Source organism: Pinus tabuliformis, chromosome 8, assembly GCF_031772625.1.
Source record: "Pinus tabuliformis cultivar Carrire ecotype Pingquan chromosome 8, CPIR1, whole genome shotgun sequence".
Classification (NCBI taxonomy): Eukaryota; Viridiplantae; Streptophyta; class Pinopsida; order Pinales; family Pinaceae; genus Pinus; species Pinus tabuliformis.
Window position 1 is genome coordinate 911719776 of NC_142294.1, and position 25966 is coordinate 911745741.

At 39.9% G+C, this 25966-nt stretch overlaps 1 protein-coding gene across 2 annotated transcripts in view; it reads left to right on the forward strand.

The window, feature by feature from the left end:
• Positions 1 to 1149: 1149 nt before the first annotated feature.
• Positions 1150 to 25966, forward strand: part of GRL (transcription activator) — a 380056-nt gene continuing 355239 nt past the window's right edge. Inside the window, exons 1-2 of one of the 2 annotated variants that reach the window (XM_089373054.1) lie at positions 1150 to 1518; positions 2547 to 3921. The gene's annotated coding sequence lies outside the window, so the exon portion shown is untranslated. The remainder of the gene's footprint in view (positions 1519 to 2546; positions 3922 to 25966) is intronic. The other variant, XM_089373053.1, reaches the window with a different exon arrangement.

Genomic DNA, 25966 nt, shown 5'->3' on the forward strand with positions numbered 1-25966 from the left:
GGGTTTAATGATTAATGTCCATCGTAACATAAATATCCAACTACCACTCAACCATATGAATATTCCTACGAGCTATTTCGATGGGGCTGCTCAATCCAACAATTGTGGATGTGGGGACATTATTTTTAGGGAAAGGAATTACTTCTATAAGATACATTTGAATGGGGGAGTTGGCACAAACATAAAGGCTTAGCTAACTGCACTATGGGGAATTTTAACATGTGCAAAGGATATGGGATTTACTTCAATGAATGTTTTTGGGGATTCAAAAAATGTGATTGATTGGGCAAATGAGGTGAGTACTCACAATACTTCCTCTTTGGAACACTGGAAGGATAGTGTCTCAGCTCTTATCAAATCCTTTAATTTTATATCCTTTACACACATATATAGGGAGATCAATCATGGTGTAGATGAACTCTCAAAGAAAGGGTTGAATCTTCAACATGGATATATCTGCATTGAAGAATTGGTTGAAGAGGGAAGATTATTTGTAATCTGAGCTAGAGGACAAACTATATTTAGATTTTATACTGCTAGCTTTTGAAGATTGTTAACTGGATTTTTACTTTTAAAAAAGCTTAAAACTCGTGATTGAAAGACATTTTTGAAGATTGTAGATCAATTTTCTATTTCCTAAAACAAAGAAAAATACTATAATATAGTATAGATAAACTAAAAAAAAATAAAAAATAAAATTATGTGTGGGAAAGATTCATCCTCATGTAAAATTGGGTGTGAAATAATTTAATTGTAAAATTGAAATTCGAGAATCAATCCTAAAGCTAGCTGTCCCTTATGTTCTGTGCTAAATATTTGATAGCGTATTTTACGTAGGAACGCGTTGAGGCTCGAAATTCTTGAAATTGTACCATGTAAAAACCAAAAACAAAGTCATTCGTGATTTTGTTGAAAACAAAAAGATATTTGTGATTGAATTTCTTATTTTTAGAATGATCCAAACAACCTGCGCTTTGGATAATAATAATTAATTTGAAAGCTTGAGGTGAAAGGGAACCCGCTGTCCGTCCATTAAATTGTTAAATATACCTCATGAGGCCTACGGAAATAAGTGGAGTAGAGCCTAAGTTAAAATAAATGCAATCGAGAATATGAGCACGTATTTTGTATAGTAAAATTCATAATTATGCCACCAAATTACTTTAATAATTATTCGATTAATATATATTTATATTGATATTTTAATTATATTTGTTCTGTATCCATATTTGTGTCGTGTTGTGGTTACTCCTCCTGTACCTACTTGCTACTACGAAAATTTCTCAGATCTGAGCATCGAATCCCATGCCCTTGTATTCTGCTTCTAGCCCTAACTGCATTCAACGCTTCCGCTCAGAAGCTTCAAATTTCAGCCCGTGGCAGCGCATTTTCCCAGCTTGTTTTATGGACCTGTGAGCGGGACCTGCCAGGTCTTCGGGAGCACTCGGAGCTCCTCGCGGGGTCGGATGAGGAAATGGCTCAGAATAGGGCGAGGACAGTGCATGTCAAACGATTATGGTAAGTAAAATTTGCAGCGAGTTTTGTTCCGTTCCCAAAGGATATTATAATAATTTTACGAAATTCTAGCAAATTTGTTTATAAAGGCATTGCTCTGGCATTTAGACTCTCATAGCAGTGTCTGGAAGATGAGTTGATGGAATCTTGGTAATATCTTTGTTAAAGGCAGCATTTCCGATGCTTGGACTAGTTATTGTCTGAAAATTAATGAAAATAACTGACTGTCTTTCCACATTGCCACTTAACGAGTTAAATTGGAGCAGATTTATGAAGTTGAAATGTCGGGAAGACGCAATTTTACGAATTTATGAAGTCCCTGAAGTCCCTTTATCTCATATTAACACTGTCACTGAAAAGTTACGAAAATGCTGGACACTTTAGATTCAGTCTCATTGTTCATTTGTAATGATGTGAAGTGTATGGAGCCTCGCAAAAGAAGAATTTGATAGCATCTCTGGAGGATGGAATCCAACCTGTTAATGCTAATGTATGAGAAACACGAAGCGGCATCGATTGTGTGAAAATCCTTGAGATTAATGTCCTTTTCTCTGCGTTTTCATTGAGTGAAATTATGTGATAATTGTGGAGGTTTGTCGCCGCGGTTTCATAATTTAGGTTAAATTATACGAGGAAATATGCAGCTGCTTTTTACTGCACATACATTTCACTTTCAGAATCGCTGTTACAAGAGATTTTATTGCTGAAAGTCCTGGATCACAGGAATCAACTAAAGAAGATAGACAATTATATTCTCAGCAACGCTACTTCATTATTCCTCTTTCAAGTGTGGAAGAAAATTATGACATTCGTTGAGCCTTTTGACTTTGCTTTCAGTTCATAAAGGAATCTTTTCTAGAAGTGAGAAGCTCTATTCATTAAGTCTCCCTCAATTTTTACAACAGTTTAATAGATTGTGAAACTTGGTTTAGTACATACTGAAACCTGGTTTAGCATACACCGAAACTTTAAATATGTAATCCTTATTTTGGTAGAAATATATGAAATTAATTTGGGAATCAGCTACACAGGGCCAGAGTATGAAGAGCAGAGGCACAAGCATCGAACCAAATGCCACAAGGTGTCAGTCAGGAGAATGCCTTTTTGAAAGCAATGGCACTATAATTGGTACCAACAAATGGAATCCAATTTTTGACAGGAATAGTTGAGCTTCCAGGCAAAGTATATATTATGCTCAAAAAATTGAAACTGATGGTGAACCCTGGAGACAAGACAACAGCAGGTGACACACATCAGTCTTTGATCTGAAGCAATCATTATGGGTTGTAACTTGTGCACAACAAATAATTACTTGCAACAGAAATAAATAAAATGGAATTTGCTACGAGCAATATGAACAAATACCATTTGCGGATGAAATAGTGATAAATTATGAATGATCCACAGATAAGGGTTTTGATCAACAAAGCCTATGTCTCACAAAGCTGATGTCATCCCTGACTCGGGTATACCGTTAATATCAGGCTGTTGCAACTTGCATTGCCCGCTCCTTCAAATCCTCATGCTACCACAACCATGGCTCTTGTAGCTGTCTTGGGTTCTTCATTCCCATTCATTTCTCATCCTTTTATTTGTGGCCCTCTCCAGTTGGCTTTTTGGAATCCCCCCACTCTGTCCTAGAGATCTTGCTTCAGGCCCTTAAGGCAACTTCAAGCCTGCTTCCCGAAGTGAGGTTGTGAATTCTGAGAAATTTAGCCTTGCATAGCCTCCTTCTGCTAGAGTTTTTCCTGGTTCTTCTCTAGAGAAAACTATATCATCGAGAGATTGGAGCTTTTGGACATATCTTCCAAGTTGACATGCTTAAATTTCAGATCTCTCCAGGATCGTACTCTTGTATATAAGGTTGATGGCTTTTGGCCAAAATCTTATGGTATAATGGATTGGTTCTCATTGCATTCAACAAAAGATCCTTTGGTAAGATTCTATGCTATAAGGATTTTCATTGTTTACTTTGATATTCTAGAAGTTAGGAAGTGGATCTTGTAGGGAGGTTGCGTTGGAAATATTGAAAAATCCCCTGCAGCAGAGTGCAATCTTGTGAAGCAGTCAGTAGCAGAATTCTGTGACAAATGGATGTGTTTGAAACTTCGAGAAGGATTGATGCGGCAACAATCGATTTCTGATGTTTTGGAAATATTGAAAAATCCCCTGCAGCAGAGTGCAATCTTGTGAAGCAGTCAGTAGCAGAATTCTGTGACAAATGCATGTGTTTGAAACTTCGAGAAGGATTGATGCGGCAACAATCGATTTCTGATGTTTTGTAAGCAGATTAGCAAATTAACATAGTCAAAGTTTATCACTGATTTGAGGCACATCAACTTGAAGTGGTTAGGAGCAGTTGACCTCAGCACAAGTTTGGGAGTTCAAGCATCAAGTGATGTGAAGGTAAAGTCAAAGTTGATCCCTAATCAATCAAAATATGTAAATTTGAAGGCACAAAGCATGGATGAGGTTGATCACTATAATTTAATAATTTATACATTTATTCAGTTTTGTGATAGCAAAGTAATTTTGTCTTCACCTGTTACATATGGAGACAATGAGCATGTAACGTGTGTCTCACAGTCCTGTGTATTATGGCTATTGAGCCATATATATTATATATCGTTGAGTGAGCATTGCACAATATAGCAACATACAGTGGTTGTTGCATACGTATCATGGCTCTTGAGCTATACATATCATTGAGCGGGCATTTCACAGTATAGCAACATACTGTGGTTGTTGCATATGTATTGTATTTTCAATTATGTTAAGCGTTGTTTTGTGAATATCTAGTTATGTGTTTCTTGTGATGATCTCCTTATCTAAGTGAAGAGTTAATTCATTTCACATCAATGTCAACTGTTGTTCAACAATAACAGAGACTGGAATGTTTCTGCATCACAACAGAAGATTGCTTGATATAGCTGTTCATAGAGTAGTGCAGCAGAGCAGTGGTCAAGCATTCTACAGTAGATAAAAGAAAGCAGCTAAATTAATAACAGTTTTGATAAACACACCAAAGTGAAGTTATTGGTCTGCTGTCTGCAACAACAGTGGCATCAGAGTTCGTAGGTGTGGTCAAGTTCAACACAAAGCTCACCTGGTTTGTATTGTGCTGGTGATAGCAGGGTGCAGAGTGTTCTTGCTTCAAAGCTTGAATCTTTGAGCCAGATTATGATAGACTAAAGGAATTTTTTTCCTTGTTACATTAGTAACACAAAACTTCTGACTTTTCTGACCTTATCCGTCAACAAGAGCAGTGGTTGTTGGAGTCACTGGTCTGAGAAGTTAAAGTTGGAGCATAAGAAAGTGGTTCTGTCCTGGAAATTTGAAAAGCTTTCTCAAGCGTAGTGATTTGGATAGCTAGCAGCAAGCGAAGAGATCCATGGGAGGATAACCTTTTCTTCCATTATTACCATCTACAACAATGAGTGTAACTCTTCTCCAAACAAAGTGGGATGGGAAGAAGTATGGGATCTGGAAGTTTAATACACATAATTTGTTGAAGCAAAAGCTACCCAAGTTGCTCAATGGTGTTGAAATAACATTGAAGGATCGGAATGAACTTGAAAATTGGAAGGCTAAGAGATGAAGACACAAGATCTATTATATGTTCTTCGATTGTGTATTGTTATTGCAAAATCTAGTACCTTAGTGCAAAACCTCACTAAGCACTTTAGGTTAAGGGAAACAGTGGGATCAACTACCACTGTCACCATAATAACTGTTCCCCTACCGTTTTGTGGATGGATACTATCCCCACAAGGAAGGCTTCTCCACTGGATCTTGGAGATTAGATAACCCAAGAACTTTCAGGGTAAATGCTTTTCGAGGGTTCTACTAAGTAAAACACCCAAGGATAATATGTAATAAAGAAAGGCTATTGAATAAGTATATAAGGAAAGAAGTTGCAGCAATTTTTTAATGGCTGAAAATACATAAACAAACTACAAAACCCTAGACATTAACCCTAAAAGGAGGGCTGAAAAATACATAAAAAATGATATTTTGCCTTCTCAATTTATAAGATGCAAAGCCTAACTCCAGGATTCGAAAAGTGGACAACTCAAGAGCTTGTCAAGAGAGAGAGAGAGAGATCTGATGATGAAGCTAATGATGTCAAGGTCTCCTAAGTTTGATAGTAGAGGGTGAGGGGGGTGAATTGGGTTATGGCTTGCTATCGGATTCCTTTGGAATTATTGGGTGGTTTGATTGGATGATCCCCGGGGGGATGTAAGAGTGAGGGATACTCTTAACATCCACTGTTGGAAGAAGGAAACTCTATATAGATTTCTGGCTGCTCCTCTGAATTAGGGTGGTAATTTGATGGACGGGAGGTGCCCTGCTCCTAAATCGTCTAGAGCCGACCCGTCTAATGCATTGAGGATGTATGGACTAATATATAGTTTGGCACCTCTGAAGTGGTCTCAAATATATTTGTTTGTCTCCTAGAGGGGGCAACTGAGGAGAGACTAGAGGTCTCACCAATTTGCTGTTTGGTGCACTCTGGGACTCTGCCTGCTATTTGTTGCTCGGTGGATCAACATGAAAGTATGAGGTGATTGTTCTAGTCATCCCAAGGCAGGTGTAATGTCCCAAATGAAATAAATTTGGAACAAGCAAATTTTTTCTTCAAATTCTAACTCAAAATTTCTTCAGATAAAAGTTCTATTCGTAAACAGAAGATTGCCATGTAAAATTAAGCAAAGAAAGCACTGCAATCCCACAAGACAATGAACAGGAAAATACTCGGCTTTATTATATTAGATAAAGTTTTACATGCACATACAACCCATATAGCTGAGATAAAATCTGGCCTCAAATAGATCTACAATAATGCCGCAAATCAGCCTCCAAAACAAACTGAAAAACAACACGCTGCAACTTGTAAACCCTGAATGGATTCACCAAGGGAAGACATGGGTGCTCACCCACTCTCATTGAATCACCCGAGGGTTTCTGTCCTAGGGCTACTACGAGAGTAGAGAACCGGGTTCTCAACCTCTCATACAAGAAACAATTCAAAATCCAAGATCTAAGATGTTTCCAAATGACCTTCTCCTCATCTTTTATAGATCTCATGGATAGATCCCCAAGCCTCTAGAAATATCTAATTTTATTATTTTATTATTATTCTCGAAGCTCCTACATTAATTTTATTAAGTGACCTTTTAATTTTATTTTATTTCACTTAAGTCACTTTTGGCCATTTTTCTCTAATTAGTTATTTTCCCTTAGTTAAAAATGATTTTAACTAAGGAAAATGGAAAATCGCCCATCATACTCTCTTTGGCCACTGGAAGTCTCTTCTCAGCATCCCATCCTGTAGATCTTCTCGTTTCGGTTCCAATGAGCTATTACACTGAGGTGTTCCATCAATTAATCTCCCCGGAATGCCACCTCGAGCATAATTAATTAAGTTATGCCCAATAATAACGTTGATTTTTGAAAGTTGTCGGAATGCGACGGAACGAAAGGCAAACTGTGCGGATGATGGAATATGCCAAGCGAATGCCATCAAATCCCATAAAAACTCCTCAAAACTCCATCGAGACCCCTGATGACATAAACTTGCTCCATTGACCTTGCTGTCCCCTACCTTGGAAATCCACCTTGGCTGTACTATGAAGTAGAATAAAATGGGGACATGATAGTCCTTGCGCCCCAAGATTGCTTGCCCTCAAGCAATCCAAATCTGTGGACCAATTTGGCGGCCTAACGCAACTGAGACCCAATGCCCGGATCCCATACGAACCATTGGGTGATGCTTTGCTCCTGTGTCATTTCACCATGAACGGACCCCTCAATACCCGGATCCTAGACTAAGCTTTGACTGAACCTGTCATCAACAAATCCTCCTGGATCCCAATGCCACCAAGAACACGTATTAAGGCTCCAAGTCTCCTGTTGTGCTATAACTCCAATTGTGAATGTTGCTTCATCCACTGCGTACCAACTGATCACCTCTCTCCAATCCAACCTCGGGCATAGGTCGAGGTCAATCCCACTTTGTTGATGCTGGGCTAGTGCTATTGAAACACTGATGAATCGTTGGTCCACATCCCATTGCCCATGGAAACATATAATAACCCCTTCATCTAAGTGCCCCTATTGTACTGTGCCATGAACTAAGGTTGATACTCCATCAAAAGGATACCAACTCATTATCTTTCGTTAATCTAATGTATGGGCACTTGTGCAAGGAATACTGGTCCATGCTCAACTCTTGATGCTCTACCTAGTCAATCAAAACATGTCCAAGAAATCCTGCCCCTCTCCCTCTAATGGGAAAAAGTGGGCAAACTGTGCTGCAAGCCCTGTCTATGTACTCCTAGAGAGGGCTGTTGCCTGAAAATGTTGCAGCTTTGTTGGCTGCCACTACATCTGTTTGCACCTCATCAATGGGTAGACCCAAAGATGGATGCACTGCCGCCTCCCTCTTCTGATGGGAAACTCCACGCTCCTCCAATCCACCAATCTCCTGCAAAACTGTCCTGTCATACTCCAGCACCTCCTGAAGACATGTGTCTGCAAATACTGCCACCCTGTTAGCTGTCTGCACATCTATCTACTCCTCATCAATGGCTGGCCCCAAGGATGGCTACTCATCCTCCTCCATCATGGGCTCAACATGAACCTCCAACTGGCTCTCCCCAAAAGGCTCATCATGCATACTATGCATATCATCCTCCTGAGCTGACTCATGCTCCACCATATGCTGCTCCTGCTGAATCATCACTGGTGACCCATCATCCCGAATGTCTCCCATAGGGTCCATTGACTGCTCACCATACACACTCGAATATAAATCTGGCCTGTTGTCAACAACTTCATATGATGGTTCATGAGAACCAATGGGCTCATCTATAGTAGACTCTTGTCCAATTAAGGACCCTTCAATCTTCTTTATAATCAGTTGACTTGAGTTCCTTGCCAGCGCTACTTCAATTTTAGCAGTCTCGTCTACGTCTTCGCCCCCTCTAATTTTACATTTGTGATCCAGTGTCCATGCTTCCTGACATGTAAAACAAATCCACTCTCTTCTCATTTGATTTCTACTCTTCTTTGGGGGTTCTGGAGATTGCTCTTTCTTTGGCTCCTCATCTTTTCCAGATCTGAACCCTCCAAAAATTCTCCTTATCAAATTTCTTCTAACAAGAGGGTCAATGCTAAGGGTTGCGAGCTGCCTTAGTGACTCATCCATGAGCCAATAAATTTTAAAATTTCAAGCTCCCCTTACTGCTGTTGCAAAGGCCCAACAAAATAACCCAAATAATTAATTCGCACTGCCCAGAAATTATGTTGTTGCTGCTGAAGATGAACTGGTGTTTTTTCCCTCAATACTACAAAAATTCTGAAAATTTAACCTGAGGCTCCTCACACCAAACCCATAAAAACTCAGAAATGGTTTGGCTTAAATCCAAGCCAAGATCAAGCTCACCAAGTGGTGTGAATTATCTAGTTCACTAATAAAATGAATTGATGAAGGAATATTAATTTACAACCCGCATACTACCCGAAAAATTCTGAAATTTTAACCACGAACTCTTCTCATAAAACCTAGAAAAACCCAAAATTGTTATGGGTAGATTCCAAAAGATACAAAAAGCCCCAATTTAGTGCAAGTTTCCTACTCCGCCCAACTCTGCACATTGCAATGTGCCTTTTAATAATTTGCACAAATAATAAAAGATTTGGCCTCTAATCAATTTGACAACTCAATGAAAAACCTTCAAATCATAATAGCTGCAACTGAAAATTGAAAACCCACAGGCTGAGCCGAGAGTGATGCCATGATACCAATGTAATGTCCCAAATGAAATAAATTTGGAACAAGCAAAAATTTTCTTCAAATTCCAACCCAAAATTTCTTCGGATAAAATTTCTATTGATAAACAAAAGATTGCCATGTAAAATTAAGCAAAGAAAGCGCTGCAATCCCATAACACAATGAACAGGAAAATAAATAAATTTGGAACAAGCAAAATTTTTCTTCAAATTCCAACCCAAAATTTCTTCAGATAAAATTTCTATTGATAAACAAAAGATTGCCATGTAAAATTAAGCAAAGAAAGCACTACAATCCCATAACACAATGAACAGGAAAATACTCAGTTTTTTTATATTATTAGATAAACTAGGGTTTTACATGCACATACAACCCATATAGTTGGGATAAAAAGCTGGCCTCAAATAGATCTACAATGATGTCGCAAATCGGCCTCCAAAACAAACTAAAAAACAATACACTGCAACCTGTGAACCCTCAATGGATTCACCAAGGGAAGAGATGGGTGCTCGCCCACTCTTACTGGATCACCCGAGGTTTCCCTCCTGGGGCTACTGTTGGAGTAGAGAATCGGGTTCTCAACCTCTCTTACAAGAAACAATATCAAAATCCAAGATGTTTCCAAATGACCTTCTCCTCCTCTTTTATAGATCTCATGGATAGATCCCCAAGCCTCTAGAATCATCTTATTTTATTATTATTCTAGAAGCTCCTCCATTGACCTTACAAGTGACCTTTTAATTTTATTTTATTTCACTTAAGTCGCTTTTGGCCCTTTTTCTCTAATTAGTTATTTTTCCTTAATTAAATAATTAATTAAAGTCATTTTTAACTAAGAAAAATGGAAAATCACCTACCATACTCTCTTTGGCCACTGGAAGTCTCTTCTCAGCATCCCATCCTATAGATCTTCTTGTTCCGGTTCCAACGAGCTATTACACTGAGGTGTTCCATCAATTAATCTCCCCGGAATGCCACCTCGAGCATAATTAATTAAGTTATGACCAATAATAACGTTGATGTTTGAAAGTTGTCAGAATGCGACGGAATGAAAGGCAAACTGTGCAGATGATGGAATATGCAAAGCGAATGCCATCAAATCCCATATAAACTCCTCAAAACTCCATTGGGACCCCTGATGACATAAACCAGCGCCACTGACTTGTCCATCCCCTGCCCTGGAAATCCACCCTGGTTGTACTATGAAGAAGAATAAAAAATGGGGACATGACAGTAGGGCATGGCATGTAGGAACTAAGATCTGTGGTTGAAGATCTCCCTAATGAAAAGGGCTAGGCACCTTTGGTCATGGTGACAAAAGAGAGTAGAGAGGGGGCCCCTCGAGTCCCTATAGAGGTAGTGATAATGTCCTTTGATCTCATAGTATAAGGGGCACCTAAAAATGAGGTGCACCTCTATCTCCAACTTAGATAGTTGGCATATCTGGTTGTCTTTGTTGATTTGGGGTAGCATCAGATGTGCTCTAGCCATGAAAATTGGTGGAGAGACTAAAGCACATGAGATCTCCAAGACCTAGAAATGGTTTGGGCTTAATTTAACCGGTTTGAGAGATATTAAAATAATTAATATTTTTAATGGAGTTCTTAAGTCTAAACTTAGAAAAAAAAATATTAATGGGTATTAATATAAAATTGAGTTAGAATGGTCCAAAAGTCATGGATCAATCCAAATCTAATCTTAGCCGTTGATTAGAGATTTAATCTCGGCCGTTGATGGACCAACGAGAAAAGTATAAGAGGAGGCTTGAAGGTCAGTTGGAGAAGACACCAAGAGAGATCAAGAATTCGATTTTTTGGGGCAAGGTTTGCTGAGGAAATCGAGTGAGTGATCTGAGTTGTAGCCGAGGGGCAGTGAATACATAGCAAAGAGGCAGAGTTAGTACTAGGAGGATTAGCGCAGAGCCAGGGAGGTTGACGCAGAGGCAGCCAGGAGCTGCGCAGAGCCAGAGAGGGCCAGCGTGTGAGACGCAGAGGGTCTAGGGGCTGACGCAAAGGCTCTAGAAGTTGACGCAGAGCCCAGAGAGGCTGATGCAGGGCTAGAGAGGCTGATGCAGGGCCTAGAGGCAGCGCTGGGAGAATTTCGTGGACTGAGAGCTGGAGAGTTGGATAGGGTGACGCAGAGCAGCAGAAGCTGCATTGTTGCTGTGGGATTGTTCATCCAGTGATTTAGCCGGAATATCTATCTCCGACTGAGAGGTACTACTGCCGAGGGCATTCTCTGTTGGGTGAGCCATTTCTGGCACTCAGGTTGTATTCTGAAACTGCATAATAATAAAACCCTCTGAATAGCTGCACCGGTTTTCTCGCATTGGGTTTTTCCGGGGACATTAGTCCAAAAACAACGGTGTCAGTTGTGTGCTTGTTTACTTTCAGTTGATGATTTGTATGTGTTGATACTGTTCTTGTATTTATTTTCAGTGTTTACATGGTAAATAACTTGTTAAGTAATTGAACAAGTAGGAAGAAATAAATAAGATAGTACAGGAAGAATCTCTAACGGGTTACACGTAGAAATTCCAACAGTCTTATCAGACTGGTCTATGGGGTTCCGCCTCAATTGAGATTGTGGTAAAAGGGGCACCTAAAAATGAGGTGCATCTTTGTCTCCAGCTAAGATGGGTGTCATATCTGGTAGATCCTATCAAATTGTGGTATATGGGGGTCTGCCTCAATTAAGAGTCAATGAAAACCAACCCAATGCTGCCCCAAAGGGATCCTAAGCGAGTGCATCCAATGCCTCTGCATATATGGGGGGGTGGATGATGATGTCATCCCGCAACTTGTAATGTCCCTTCTTGAATGATCAATAGAGAGATGACTCACTAGCTCATTTTTTATTCCCGTGGGCTAGAGTTGCAATGGAGAACTTAATAAAGTGGGTCAATTAATAAGTAAACATCATGGATCATGATAACTTTATAAAGTGGCAATAATAAAAGTGATGGGAAAACATAAGAAAGCAAATAAAAATTAAAAAGAGAGGGAAATAAATTCAAATTGGAGAAAAAGGAGGAAAATTGGAAAAAGGGAAATAAAAAGAGAGGAAACCGATTTCCCTCTCACCATTATGCATTTTTGTAAGATACCTCGCTGGAAGTACCTTGAATTTCCAACAAATTACTGAGTTGTTTGTGAAATTTTCAATGAGAGTTTTCGTCAAACATTTTGTTGGCACACTGCTGTAGGTGTAGTTTTCATATATTTACTTCAAATAATATTCACATAGGTCATTTCACACCATGAGAGTACTCTTCAACAAACATGACTGATTTATAATGCACTCAGGAATATATATATATATTCAATGCTGGTACAAGAGTAAATGACGATAAATCTGAGCATGAACATGCTTATAATTAATTTGCCATAAATATACACAGTGAGCAATAACAAGGATAAGAGAACCTGGAGTATTCCCTTCAGCAAGATGACTTTTGAGTATCATGCCCTTTAGATTGGGAGCATCTATACATATATATCAGTCTTCTTTAACCAGCTCAGTAGTGTATTTTCCAGTGACTTGAACCCACCAGCCGAGCCATCAATCCAGCAACTCATACCCTCATAAAAGGTTGAAATCGTGGACTTCGGGAGCTGATATCCATACACATTAAAGAATGCCTTAGTCCCTAAGTCCAGCAAACTGATGCCCATGTTTTCTCCAAATCTAATACTAATCTCCAACACTGCTACATGTTCAGTTCAACCAATAAACATATATTCCTTAGCCCACTAACTGATAAATTTGACCCACAGTGTACAGGAAGGATTTCAATCTAATAAAAGTGTCAAATCGACCCCTTTGTTGGGCAGAACTCAGCCAGGAAAGCAAAGAAACTCGTCTTAGAGAAAAACTTGTCTTCCTTGGGCTGGAAACTTCGACCCATTACTTCATAACAATACAAAGTCACTTTGACAAATAGAACTCGGCCTTATGAACCAGTTTTTCGATCCTTCCAACAATAGTAATCTCGTTTAGCAAAGAAGACAATACAACCTCAAAGGATAATGCTACTCTTAGCAACTTGGCCCACTAGAATAACTTGAAAGCTTGGCATCTTCATGGAAGTTCTCAACTTGTAAAGAGAGATAGAAATATTCACATTAGAAGATAAAATCAACCGATAAAACTTTGTACCTCCATTATCTTTTGCAAATCTTCTTGTCCTTGGTAGTACAATGGTGAAATTTGAGTGACTCCACTCTCTGAATCAACTAGGGTTTATAGTTTCAACACCGAAGTTAGCAATGAAAGCTAGGGTTTCTCAAATCCTATGTTTCTCTAAAAAAACTCTCAAAGAACTTCTTTATCAAAATGCAAGTGATAGAATGAAGAGAGACTCTTCGCTTTTCCCCTTTTATAATTTACTGGCCACTTTTGCTGCCATTTTACCTTTTTAACTTTATAAAGTCACTTTAGGAACTTTTTATTTTATAAAATGAAAATGACTTTTCATTAGCCTAGATATGGCCCCCATTTCACCCCTTAAGCACTTGTAATGTCTTTTCCTAGGCAAATCATGTTCCCTAAATTTTCTTTTACCTTAGCCTATGGTAGCATTATTAGGCTAGCGGAACCCCATCCTACGTCTCCTAAGCGGTTGGGGATATTACAATTTTTCTTTTTTGAGATCAGATTGGAGGAATTAAAACCTATCTCTTCCTTAGATGAAAACCCTTGGAAGAAAACTGGTTTTGGTGGACGATCACCCACCCTACTTGTTGGAGAAGAGATCATTTATATTTCTCACCAGTTTTCACTATGAAGGAGATCAACATTGCCAGGAGTCTTTGGAATCGTTTTTCCTTGCCGAAGGAACCCATTTTCCATCACAGGAGTCTAGATTGTAACATGATGGATCGCTATATGTACTAACATTGGTTAATCGCTCTTGGGAGGTCCTTATCTCATTCCATGCGAGTCTACTCAACGATTGGGAGACTCGCGCTGCTGTTCCTGGTCGCGTGGGTATATAGGAGGAGGATTACAGGCTGCACGTGGCTACTAGGGGGCATAGGAGGAGGAATTAGGATGCTATTGTGGCTACCAATGTGTATAAGGAGGCCGCACTAACTGTGGAGAATGTAGTTGAGTTGTATGTAGCGGGTTTGTGGCAACCATAATACACATGAGAGCCACACATGTTGAGGAAAGATGACAGTGGGTGCTTTAATGGGCAAATCGTGACCTTGATCAAGGAACAACGACCATTATTCGAGGCTAGGAGCATTTGCTTGAGTACCAAGAGACAACATCAGTTAGATTAGGTCCGTTTGGGTCTTGGAAGGGGGCCATGCCAGTCACAAGGAGATAGTATTTGTTGCTTGGGGGCTAGATCAAAAGGGGAAGGAGTCGAACAACTGGGAAGTCCCAACACCAACCACTAAAAAGGGTACCCTGATTGTTGAAAGGTTCAATTGCACATACCAGATCAACCATTCCTATACCTAAGGACACTATCAAGGGGATAGTAGCCAAATGACCATTCCATGCATGGTGTTGGGTGTCTTATTAAGTCCATAAACGCTGAGTATTACCTGATAAGTTGTATGGAGTCTAGATCGGGGTGGTAGTTTTAAGTTACAAGTGTTTGATCCATTAAAGAATATGCTAGGCATGTATAACTAGCTTATTCTTTGAAATAAATTCATTTGGGTCTTGTTTACAAGTTCTTTTATTTGTTTTGTTGCATTTGGTATTAGAATTTGTGCATGCACTCAAAACTCTCAACAAGGAGACAAGCAAGAAAAGTATACACATTGCAGTTGATTAGTTCGCCAAGAGCATTATAGTGATATCAGAGCTGGGAATTTTGCTAGCTTATGGGTTGCGTGATTGAATGTTTCTTGAAGGCACACAATATGTCACTTACCAAAGACAACGGGAAAAGGGAGATAATCCTTTCCCAACAGAATCAAATTTCAAAGAAGGGGAAAACATGGGGGACAAGAATGAACAACCAGGGAACAATACCTTGGATATATTGAATGATCTAGCTCAGGGACAACAACAATTGGTTCAACTGATCACACAATTGGTAACAAACAACTAGAGGCAACATGCAAGCAACCATGGAGTAGGTGGTTCCAATGGTCATAAAGGAACGAGGTGAAAGTAGTAACTCCCATCAGCTTGGGCAACAAAAAGTGGGAGACATAACCAAGGTACCTCGAGTGGAACAATCCCCAAAACTCTTCTACCTAAGTTTTGAGATGGGCTGCAGACAGGGAACTAGGGACAAACAGGTCAGAATGAAGGATTTGATGAATACCCACGGGAATATGAGTCGCTTGGGTAGGATTTCCTCCAAGCTATGGCATTATATGACTTTTGATTGATCAAATGCATAAGCAAACCAAGGGATTTTAATAGGGGTATACAAGGGTCCCAAAATTTTATTTTGTTAAGGAAGGTGGGAAAACTGTCTATACCTTCGTTTGATGGGTCATCAAGCTCCATAACCAAAGCTTGGGTTCAAAAACTTGACACTTATTTCTAGCTAAATCCCATGACCAAAGCATAGGCCATGAAGTTTCCCACTCGACATTTAGAAGGAGAAGCTCATGAGTGGTGGTACCATGGGCTGGTGACTCTGGGACATAACATCGCTTCTTAGATAGAGTTCACACGAAGGTTGATGGACCAATTTGGCATGAAAGATCCTGAATTGTATTTCAAGGATTTGACTCAGCTCAGACAAACAACGATAACAAGAGTCTACATTTCAGAGTTTCATAAGACGGTGGTAAGGTTAACTGATGTGTTTGAACAAAGATTGATCATGTTCATTGAGGGTCTTGTCGAACCCCTTTGCTATTGGGTCAGAGCTTTCAAAGCAACTACTTTATAGGATGCATCAAGAGTCTAGACATGGAGGAGGCAGTGTCAAAGACAAAGGCTCCTCTCAAACCTTTCATCCCACAAAAGAACAAGGACAAGAAGCCATTCCAGATAGGAGGAACAGGGAAGGCTATGATGTATGATGTCACTCGAAATGAATTAAGACGGAAAAAACTATGTTTTAGTTGCAAGGAACCATGGGAGGTTGGGCATCGATGTATGGGAAAAAGGAAGGTGCACTACATCAAGGTACTATTAGATAGTGAGGAGGAAGAAGAAGAAACAAGACCAGACCAGGATGTTGAGTAGAGCATAACTGAAGAAGAGCAGCGATAGGTGGAGACAAGAGAGGATACACAACTGTATTTGAAGGGTGGGGCTATTGGCACACTTTTAGGATTTCCACGATACTACACCTTTAGAGTCAAGGGGACCATACAGGGCTAGAGGATCACAAGACTGATTTATGGTGGGGCAACCCATAATTCCGTTGATGTTGCTTTGGTGAGAAAAAGGGGCATTTCCACTGAGGAATTAGAAGGATTTGATGTGATAGTAGCAGATGGGTATAATCTTACATGCACAGGCAGAGTTCCCTAGTTAGATGTCAACTTGGGTAGCTACGCATTAAAAGATGATTTTTACGTAGATGACTTAGTAGACACAAATATGGTGTTGGGAGTACAATGGCTATACTCCTTTGGGGACATCCTCACCAACTATCAGATTCTGAAGATGGAATTTAAAGGGAAAGATTGGAAAAATGTAGTTTTAAGGGGCATGTCGAATCGTGCTTGAAGAGTAATCTCAGCAAAAGGGATAGAAAAGGTCTTTCAACATGGAGAAGTAGCATGAGAAGCAAAGTGCCTCGTTAACACTTAAGAGACCACCTAGCATCAACCAAACATATAGTTCCTGTTGGATAAGCATGGGAAGGTTTTGGGGAGATTCCTCCACGACGACCACCAGACAGAGGGTTTGAGCATACCACTAAGTTGGAAGAGAGAGCAAAACAGGTCATCACGAATCCTTGTAGGTGTCCTAAGAGATTCAAAGATGAAATTGAAAAAGCCATAAGGAGTTACTAGACATGGGTCACATTAGGCCCAGCTCCAGCACCTTTGCATTCTTGGTAGTATTAGTCAAGAAGAAAGATGGCACAATGCGAATGTGCATTAGTTACAAGACCTTAAACAAGAAAACTAAAAAAAATAGGTATCATATCCCACATATCGATGAATTGTTAGACGAGTTGCATCAGGTAGCGTTCTTCTCCAAGATAGGTTTTTGATCAGGGTACCATTAGATTGGGGTCTGGGAGCAAGATGTACGTAAGACAACATTCAAATGCCATTTTGGGCACTATGAGTTCTTAGTCATGTTGTTTAGGTTGACTAATGTGCCAACTACTTTCTAGTCATTCACAAATCATATTTTCAGTAAGCAGCTATGTAACCATTTGTTGGTATTCTTTGATGACTTACTGATTTACGACCGTGCTTGGGAGGAGCACTTGGGTCACTTGGAGGAGATTTTGGGGATAATGTAAGAACAATCCTTGTATGCCTAGGCTTCAAAGTGTGAGTTTGGGTTGATGGAGATCGTGTATTTGGGGCAAATGATTAGTGCACAGGGGGTACGGGTGCCCCAGGAAAAGATCTAGGCAATTCTAGATTGGCCTACTCCCAAGAATCTTACAGAGTTGCGGAGCTTCTATGGTTTATGTAGCTACTACAGGCACTTTGTAAAAGGGTTTTCATAGTTGGGTGCACCATTAACAAAACTTACAAATTGGGCATTTTGGTGGTCAGTTGTACAAAAAACTTTCGACAAATTGAAGGAAACAATGAGTACATGTCCAATTTTAGCTCTTCCATATTTTTTGCAGCACTTCGTGCTGGAATATGATGAATCAAAGGAAGGCATAGGTGCAGTCTTAATGTAGAATAGGCACCTGAGAGCATTTGGGAGTAGAAAACTCAGGGATGCTGAGAGACTTTACTCCATATATGACAAGGAAATGCTTGCAATCATGCATGCCTTGATCAAATTCAGATAATACTTGGCAAGTGGCGAATTCATAGTCAAAACATATCATAATAGTCTGAAGTATTACCTGGAACATAAATATTTGAATGAAAAGAAACAAAAGTGGGTAAGTAAATTATAAGCATTAGATTTTTATATAGAATAAGTAAAAAGAAAGAAGAATATTGTTGTTGATGCCCTCTCCAGGACGCCCATTGTATGTTTGCTCAATGCAGTTGTCGAAGATTGGAAAGCGAGTCTCTTTGTAGATTATTCAAAGAACATGTTTGCTTGTGAAATAATGGATGGGATTGTACATGATGACCGTTAGATAGTGGTGGATGATGTTATCTACTACAAAGGGGGGATCTATTTGGTTCCCAAATCTAGACTTAAAGAGAAGATCCTTAGAGCTGTGCACAACACACCTCTAGCAGGGCATCTAGGTTATCTTAAAACCTATAGGCAGGTGAGAGAGAGGTTCTCATGGAAGGGCCTCAAGGAGGATGTATTGGGATATGCGAAGGAATGTATAGCGTGCTAGCAAAATAAAACAGAACACCTTCACCCAATAGGATCACTTTAGCCTCTCCGTATTCTAGAAGAAAAGTGGGAGTGTATCGATGACCTTTATTACAGAACCGCCCAAGGTGCAAGGAAAATACTGTATTTATGTGGTGGTAGACCGACTAATCCAATTTGCACACCTCTACGTGATTTCTTCAGCTTATTCAGCGTTACAGGTGCTAGATTTATTTTTCAGCGAGGTGTTCAGACTACATGGTAAACCAGAATTCATTGTCAGTGACAGGGACAACCGTTTTCTCAATGCTTTCTGGCAAGAACTCTTCAAATTGGTTGGCACAAAATTACACCTAGTACCAATTACCACCCACAGACTGATGGACAAACGAAAATCCGAATCGTAAATAAATGGTTGGAAGGGTATTTACGTTATTACATGTCTGAGCAGCAAAAGACATGGATTAAGTGGCTGCACTTGGGGGAATAATGTTATAACACCACCTACCACATGTCTACAGGTATGACTCCTTTCTGGGCCTTGTATGCATAAGAAGCCTTATCATTTGTAGAATTGGGTTTTGGAGATAACAGGGCACCCAAAGCCAAGGATTGGATTAAGGAGAATTAGGATATCCCCAAAAGGCTCAAAGAGAGCTTACTGGTTGCCTAGAATCTCTAAAAGACATGCAGATCAACATAGGATAGAACACATGTTAATTTATGGTATGTTCTATGCTTAGTGCAGTTTACTTCGATTTTTTCTTATTAGCCACTGTTTAGCAATCACATAAACATAAAGTAAAATGCTGATAGAACATTAATAGATCGACAGAAAACAAGCCAAGACAAGACATAGAAAATGTGGCGGCTAGCCAGGGACAAACCCCAATTCGGGGAAACCCTTTGATCAATTCTTCTTTAATCTTCAATAGTTCAGCAGAGAGAAATAGTACAAATTCAGAAATCTGTAATTTTATGACAGCAACAACAAACCCTAACCAGCAAAGTCAAATCTGGTCAAACAAGGTGAAATTGACCTTCAATATGTTTGGTCAATTTCCCGGTCATCTAGTCCTTCAACAACAAGAAGAAGCAGCCCTCAAACAACCCCAAAACACAGTCAAACAACAGTCAACTGTAATCAGCCTGCTGCCCTAAACTAGGGCAGTCAACCCTGGTCAAACCGGAGGTCAGAATGCCTCAGTTTTTGTGCCAGAATTTGCGGCCTGCCTAGGAGAGGCAGCCACACCAAAACCGCAGCCCTGAATTGCCCATGCTGGTCAACGCTGGTCAAAGAGATGACCTGCAGCTTCTGCGTCCTCCAAATTGCGTCTTTCAGCGTCCTCCTTCTTTGCCTTTCAGTGTCTTCCTTCTTCCCATGTGTGAGCTTCTCTTCCTTGTGTATAAACCCAATGCTAAGGAGAGAGAAGAATGAGTGAGATGAGATGATTGAATAATGACTCAACCTCACTTGTATTTATATGATATGCTGGGCATGTGTGCCACACATTTAGCTGCTGGCCGACCTTGACAATTTGTCAAGTAAATACAAATAAATTCATATCTCCATAAATACTTGTCGGAATCGGATGATCGTTAGATCAATCCTACACCTCTCGACGAGAGGAATCAAGGAAAAATATCAGCTGCCATAAATAAGATGACCCACATGGAGTTTGGTCCTAGTTGCCAATTTTAACAACACAACTTTGAAGTTGGAGACTTGGTATTCCTGAGTTTACAGCTGTTTTGATAGTCCTCAGTTAAGAAGAGCGAAGCCGAAAAATTGAAGCCTTGTGTTTTTGGTCCTTATCTAATATCCAGGAGAGTGGGGGAGATGGCATATAAGTTAGAGTTACCATAGGGGAGAGGAATTCATAACGTATTTTCATGTCTCTTGCCTGAAGAAAGCTTTGGGACAATAGGTTAACTCCTCCATGGAGCTTCCTCCATTGGACGAGGAAGGGCAATTGATTTTGGATCTTGAAGAGATTGTGGGAGTAAGTGAGAGAAAATTGTGGAACAAGACTATTCGAAAGTACCTCATCAGATGGAAAGGGTTACCCTCAAAAGATGTTACATGGAAGGGAGAAGAATTTTGCAGCACCCTAGTCTACAGTTGCTTGAGGACAATCAATTTCGAGAAGGGGGGATTGTAATGTCCTTTCTTGAATGATTGCCAGAGAGATAACTCACTAGCTCAATTTCAACTCTCGCGGGCTAGAGTCGCAATGGAGAAATTAATAAAGGGCATCAATTAATAAATAAACGTCATGGGTCAGGAAAACTTTATGAAGTGACAATAATAAAAGTGATGGAAGAACATTAGGAATCTAATAAAAATTAAAAAGAGGGAAAGAAATTTATGTTGAAAAAAAGGCGGAAATCGGAAAAAGGGAATTTAAAAGAGAGGAAACCGATTTCCCTCTCACCATTATGCATTTTTCTCTTTTGATATTGGATTGGAGAGCTTAGAGCCTCATCTCTTCCTTGGACAAAAACCCTTGGAAGAAAATTGGATTCAGTGGATGAACCCACCGTAGCTGGTTAGAGAAGAGATCATTCAAATCTCTTACCAGTGGTAACTGTGAAGGAGATCAACATTTCTAGGAGTCTTTGGGATCATTTTTCCTCGCCAGAAGAGCCCCTTTTCCATCACACGAGTCTAGATTTTAGCATGATGGATCATTGCCTATGCTAAAAATGGTTAATCGCCCTTGGGAGGTACTTATCTCAATCCTTGTAAGTCTACTCTACAACTGGGAGACTCGCGCTGTTGTTCGTGGCCACATGGGTATACATGAAGAGGATTATAGGCTACGCGTGGCTACCGGGGGGCATAGGAGGAGGAATTAGGTTGTTGTTGTGGCTGCCAACATGTATAGGGAGGTTGCACTGATTGTGGAGAGTGTAATTGAGTTGTATGTAGTGGGTTCGTGGCTGCCATAACGCACAAGAGAGCCACACCTATTGAGGAAAGATGACAACAAGGTGTTTAATGGGTAGATTGTGGCCTTGATCATTGAATAATAGCCATTATTTGAGGTTGGGAGCATTTGTGTGAGTACGAGGAGACAATACGTCAGATTGGGGCTGTTTGGGTCTTGGAAGGGGGTTGTGCTAGTCACAACGAGATAATATCTAATGCTTAGGGGCCAGATTGAAAGGGGAAGGAGTTGAACAACTGGAAGTACCAACACTAGCCACTAAAAGAGGGGTACCCTGACTACTATGAGGTGTAAATGCGTAAACTATATCAACCATTCCTGTAGTCGAGGACACTAGCAAGGAGATAGCAGCCAAATGACCATTATGTGCATTCTATAGCCTGTTGGTGTCCTATTAAGTCCATAAATGTTGAGTATTGCTTGATAAGTCATCTGGAGTCTAGATTGAGGTGGCAACTTCATGTTACAAGTGTTTAGTCTGCTAAAGAATATGCCAGGCATGTACAGTCATCTTATTCTTTGAAATAAAATTCAACTGGGTCTTGTTTACAAGTTCTTTTATTTGTTCTGTTGCATTTGGTATTAAAATTTGTGCATGCAAACCACAATTCCAATAAAATCCTAAACAATAGAAATCGCCAAAACAAAACTCCCAACAAGGAGACAAGAAAGAAAACTCTACACGTTACAATTGATCAATTGGCCAAGAGCATTACACATCTCCAAAAAGTGGTCTAGGTAAAAGGACATCTTCGAGCCCAAGCTCATTGGAGGTGAGGTCCAAGTGGCTTGAATGTCTAATGTGCAGATGTCCTCTTTGATAGCCTGTTTTAGTACCTGTTTAGTCAAGAAGAGATGGCTCGGTGCATTAAGGGTGAATTTGAACAAGGGAAGTTGCTTTGGGGAGATAGTCATCCACTGGAGGAGTCGAGACACCTTTGAGAACTAACCTTGTGTATGGCCTGAGGGGGGGTCCGAAGTGAGAGCATCTGAGGAACAAAGAACAAAGTGGGGTACCTCTCTCTTGTGGTGGCAGAGTATCTGAAATATTCGATATGAAAGAAGAGACAAAGTGGAAAATGACCTCAAAGAAGAACGGGTGAACATACAACTCTACGTGAATAATGGGCTGTAGAACCATCCACTTGCAACAGATGAGCCTGAGAAGTAGGGTTTGGACTCTCCATTTCAGCCTAGTCTATTTGTAATAAGCTCAGTCTCAAATCTCAAAGCCATTGGGAATCATGGGTCTGCTAATCACCTCCATGAGGTATAGTTTTGACGAGATATTCTGAAACTAGAAACACAATCTCCTAATGGGGGCTAGGGAATCATACCTTTTACGAAGTTGAGGCTGGAGGGCTTACTGCATACCAAACGAGACCCGTGAACTGTACTCCCAGGTAAGTGTAAGTTTTGGTGAACTCAATCTTTGCCCCTCGATAGTAGAAATGTAAGTTTGTAAGAGAGCTCTTCGATGCATCAAAGATCAAAAACTTGGTTTTATCCAGGTTGACTATTAGTTGTCAAAGGTCATAAGCACTGGCCAATATGTTGATTTGTCTTTGTCGGTCCTCAAGGGCAAAGACCAACAAGTCCAAGTGATAAATGATAATAGGTAGGGAAATCAACACTTGATGTAAAAGACACATATTCCCCTCCTGGAGTGCTCATGGAGGAAGGACTACAACTCATCAATATAGACCTTGAAGAGGGTTGGAAAGAGGGGGCACCCTTGTTTTATTCTAGTGGTACTCTGGATGAAGTTGGAAAGGATGTGTACTCTCCTTAAGCATCCCAAGATTGACTTATACAATCTCATTTTTGCTCCCTTCTACTTCAAATTGACCTTGAAGCAAGTTCCCAAACAATTTAACTACACTACCAACCACTAAGCCAACCCTGCAGCAACATTCCAAACTGACCAAATGCTCCTAGAGGTGAGCAACCCATAACCTAAATGAGTGGAAATAATGTCTCATAACCCAAAGGTTCCATGAACTTTGTCATTATGCTGCATTGACAACACTGAATGTTGAAATATAACTTGCTAAGGTGGAGAACCTTCCACATGTCACATCACCTACTTGGCCACCATAATACTGCTTTGCGATGCAACATCAGTGAAATCAAGCCCCCCCCTCATCCCCAAACATAATATAGACTTCCCACAGAATCAAAGGAAGACCTCCTTGACCGCCATACTTGAACTGCAATTGCATGATCAAAATTTGCTCAAGTTGTCGAAACTAGGTCTTGTTGGGGTAACAACAAAAACATAATACACATGGGAGGCTTGAACAATGTGTCCATCTACAATCGACTTCCTTGCAAAGAGGAGTTCCTTATGATGCTATACATGCAACTTACTTTGCATCTTGTGGAGACACCAATCCCACACGACAATTGACAACAACTTAAGCTTGAAATAGATACCGAGATACCTAACTATAAATCTGGGATGAATATGAGACTAGATGATGAGAATTCACATAGGAGGGGAATACAACTCAATGAGCCAATAATCAATTTTGTGAGCACTTACCATGACCCTTGAAGCAATGCAAAAAAGTGTCCAAACAAATAAGAGTTTTGTCGATCAACTTCTGATTTAGCCTTAAGAGAGAGAAGGGTGTCGTTTGCAAAATGGTTATTAAACATCTCTGAGCCATCTAAGAGCAAAATACCCCTTGCTTGCCATGCAATATGAGCAACCTCCAACAAATAACTCGAGGCCCAATAACATGAACCAAAACACATGACAACATATTTGAGATGAAGGACCAATTAATTTGGTAATATGTCTTGTTGAACTCAATCTCCATCATAGGGCACTACTAACTAGACTGTTGAGCCCACTCCATAACATCTTAGATACAAACCATAATGCTTACGTTGAACCTCCCTTGTATAAAGCCAATTTGCTTGTCCACATTACGTATCTAGTTCTTGACCATATCCTCATTACCAAAGGTTTGGCCATGATTTATAGGCATCTGTGAGTGGAGTAATACACTGTTGGCTGGCATTGAAATCTTTGGTTGCATTTGTGGGGATGATTTTAACCAACCCTTGATTAAGAAACTCTGATATACGATCAAAAGAAAAGACTTCCATGGCTAGACAACAAAAATAAGCACCAATGGAGTCTGACATGTACCAAAACTTACATGGCAAATGATGTAGATTTTGGGACTTTCCATTTTGCATTGAGGGCAAGGTGTTGATAAGCTCATCTCTGGCAAAATCTTTATCTAATTTGTTTGGATCACTTGTAGAGACCTTGTGAGGGACAACTTAATAAGCATCACAAGTAGTAGGCATTCCATCCATCAGATCATAGGGAGAAAAAGTACATTGAAAATGAGCACTAAACGCCCCTCAACATTTTGCAAAGTCATTGACTAGAGAACCATTTACCCTATGAAGACCAATTTTACCTTGTCGACAACCACTTTCAGCTTAAGTAAGTTGGAATAAAACTTGGACCCCTCATCCCACTTCTAGATCTAGTAGAGGCAAGAATGAACCTTGGCGCCCTTGTTTATATAATCCTCACATCACCTCATCGTGATCTCCAACTTTGTTGCCTCCTCTTGAAGAGTGACATTTTGAATGTTGTCTTGGAGAAAGATGCAAATGTCCACTAGTCTCTACCTTGCCACTTCTAATTTTTTCTTCCACTTGCGAGCCATCATCCTTCCCCATCTTCTTATGAACCTAAAAATATGACAAACAACGACATTCTACCAAACAATCCACCCCTAAGTGCTCAATGGGTAGTGAGAGAGGTTCCAAAATCATTGAATAAGGGCTTGAAAATCTACCAACTTTGAATGAGATGCATTCAATTTGAACATTGAAGGTGATGGTGCATCAACTAACCAACCTAGAGAAATCAAAGTCTAAATTAGAAGATGGTACAAACTTGTCAAATTCATTAGAACATCGAATGGATGAAGTTGGCCTGAAAAGGCTATTTCCTCCCTAGGACCATAAAAATGATCCAACCTCACCTTAGCTCTATCCCGACCTTGTCTGTAGCTGGTCCAATCAAGGTTACATGGAAACAGGGAGCGGGAGCGGTGAGCGACATTTTCAAAAGCTCCCGGTTTGGGAGCGAATTAGGAGTGAATTTTTATATAATATATATTTTTATATATTTTGATGCATATATGTCAACAAAAACATGTAGAATGATGAATTAGATATAAAAAGCATAAAAACATGGATTACACCATATAACATCTATCATCTAGAAGTTATAATCTTTATCAACCACGTCCACAAGTTA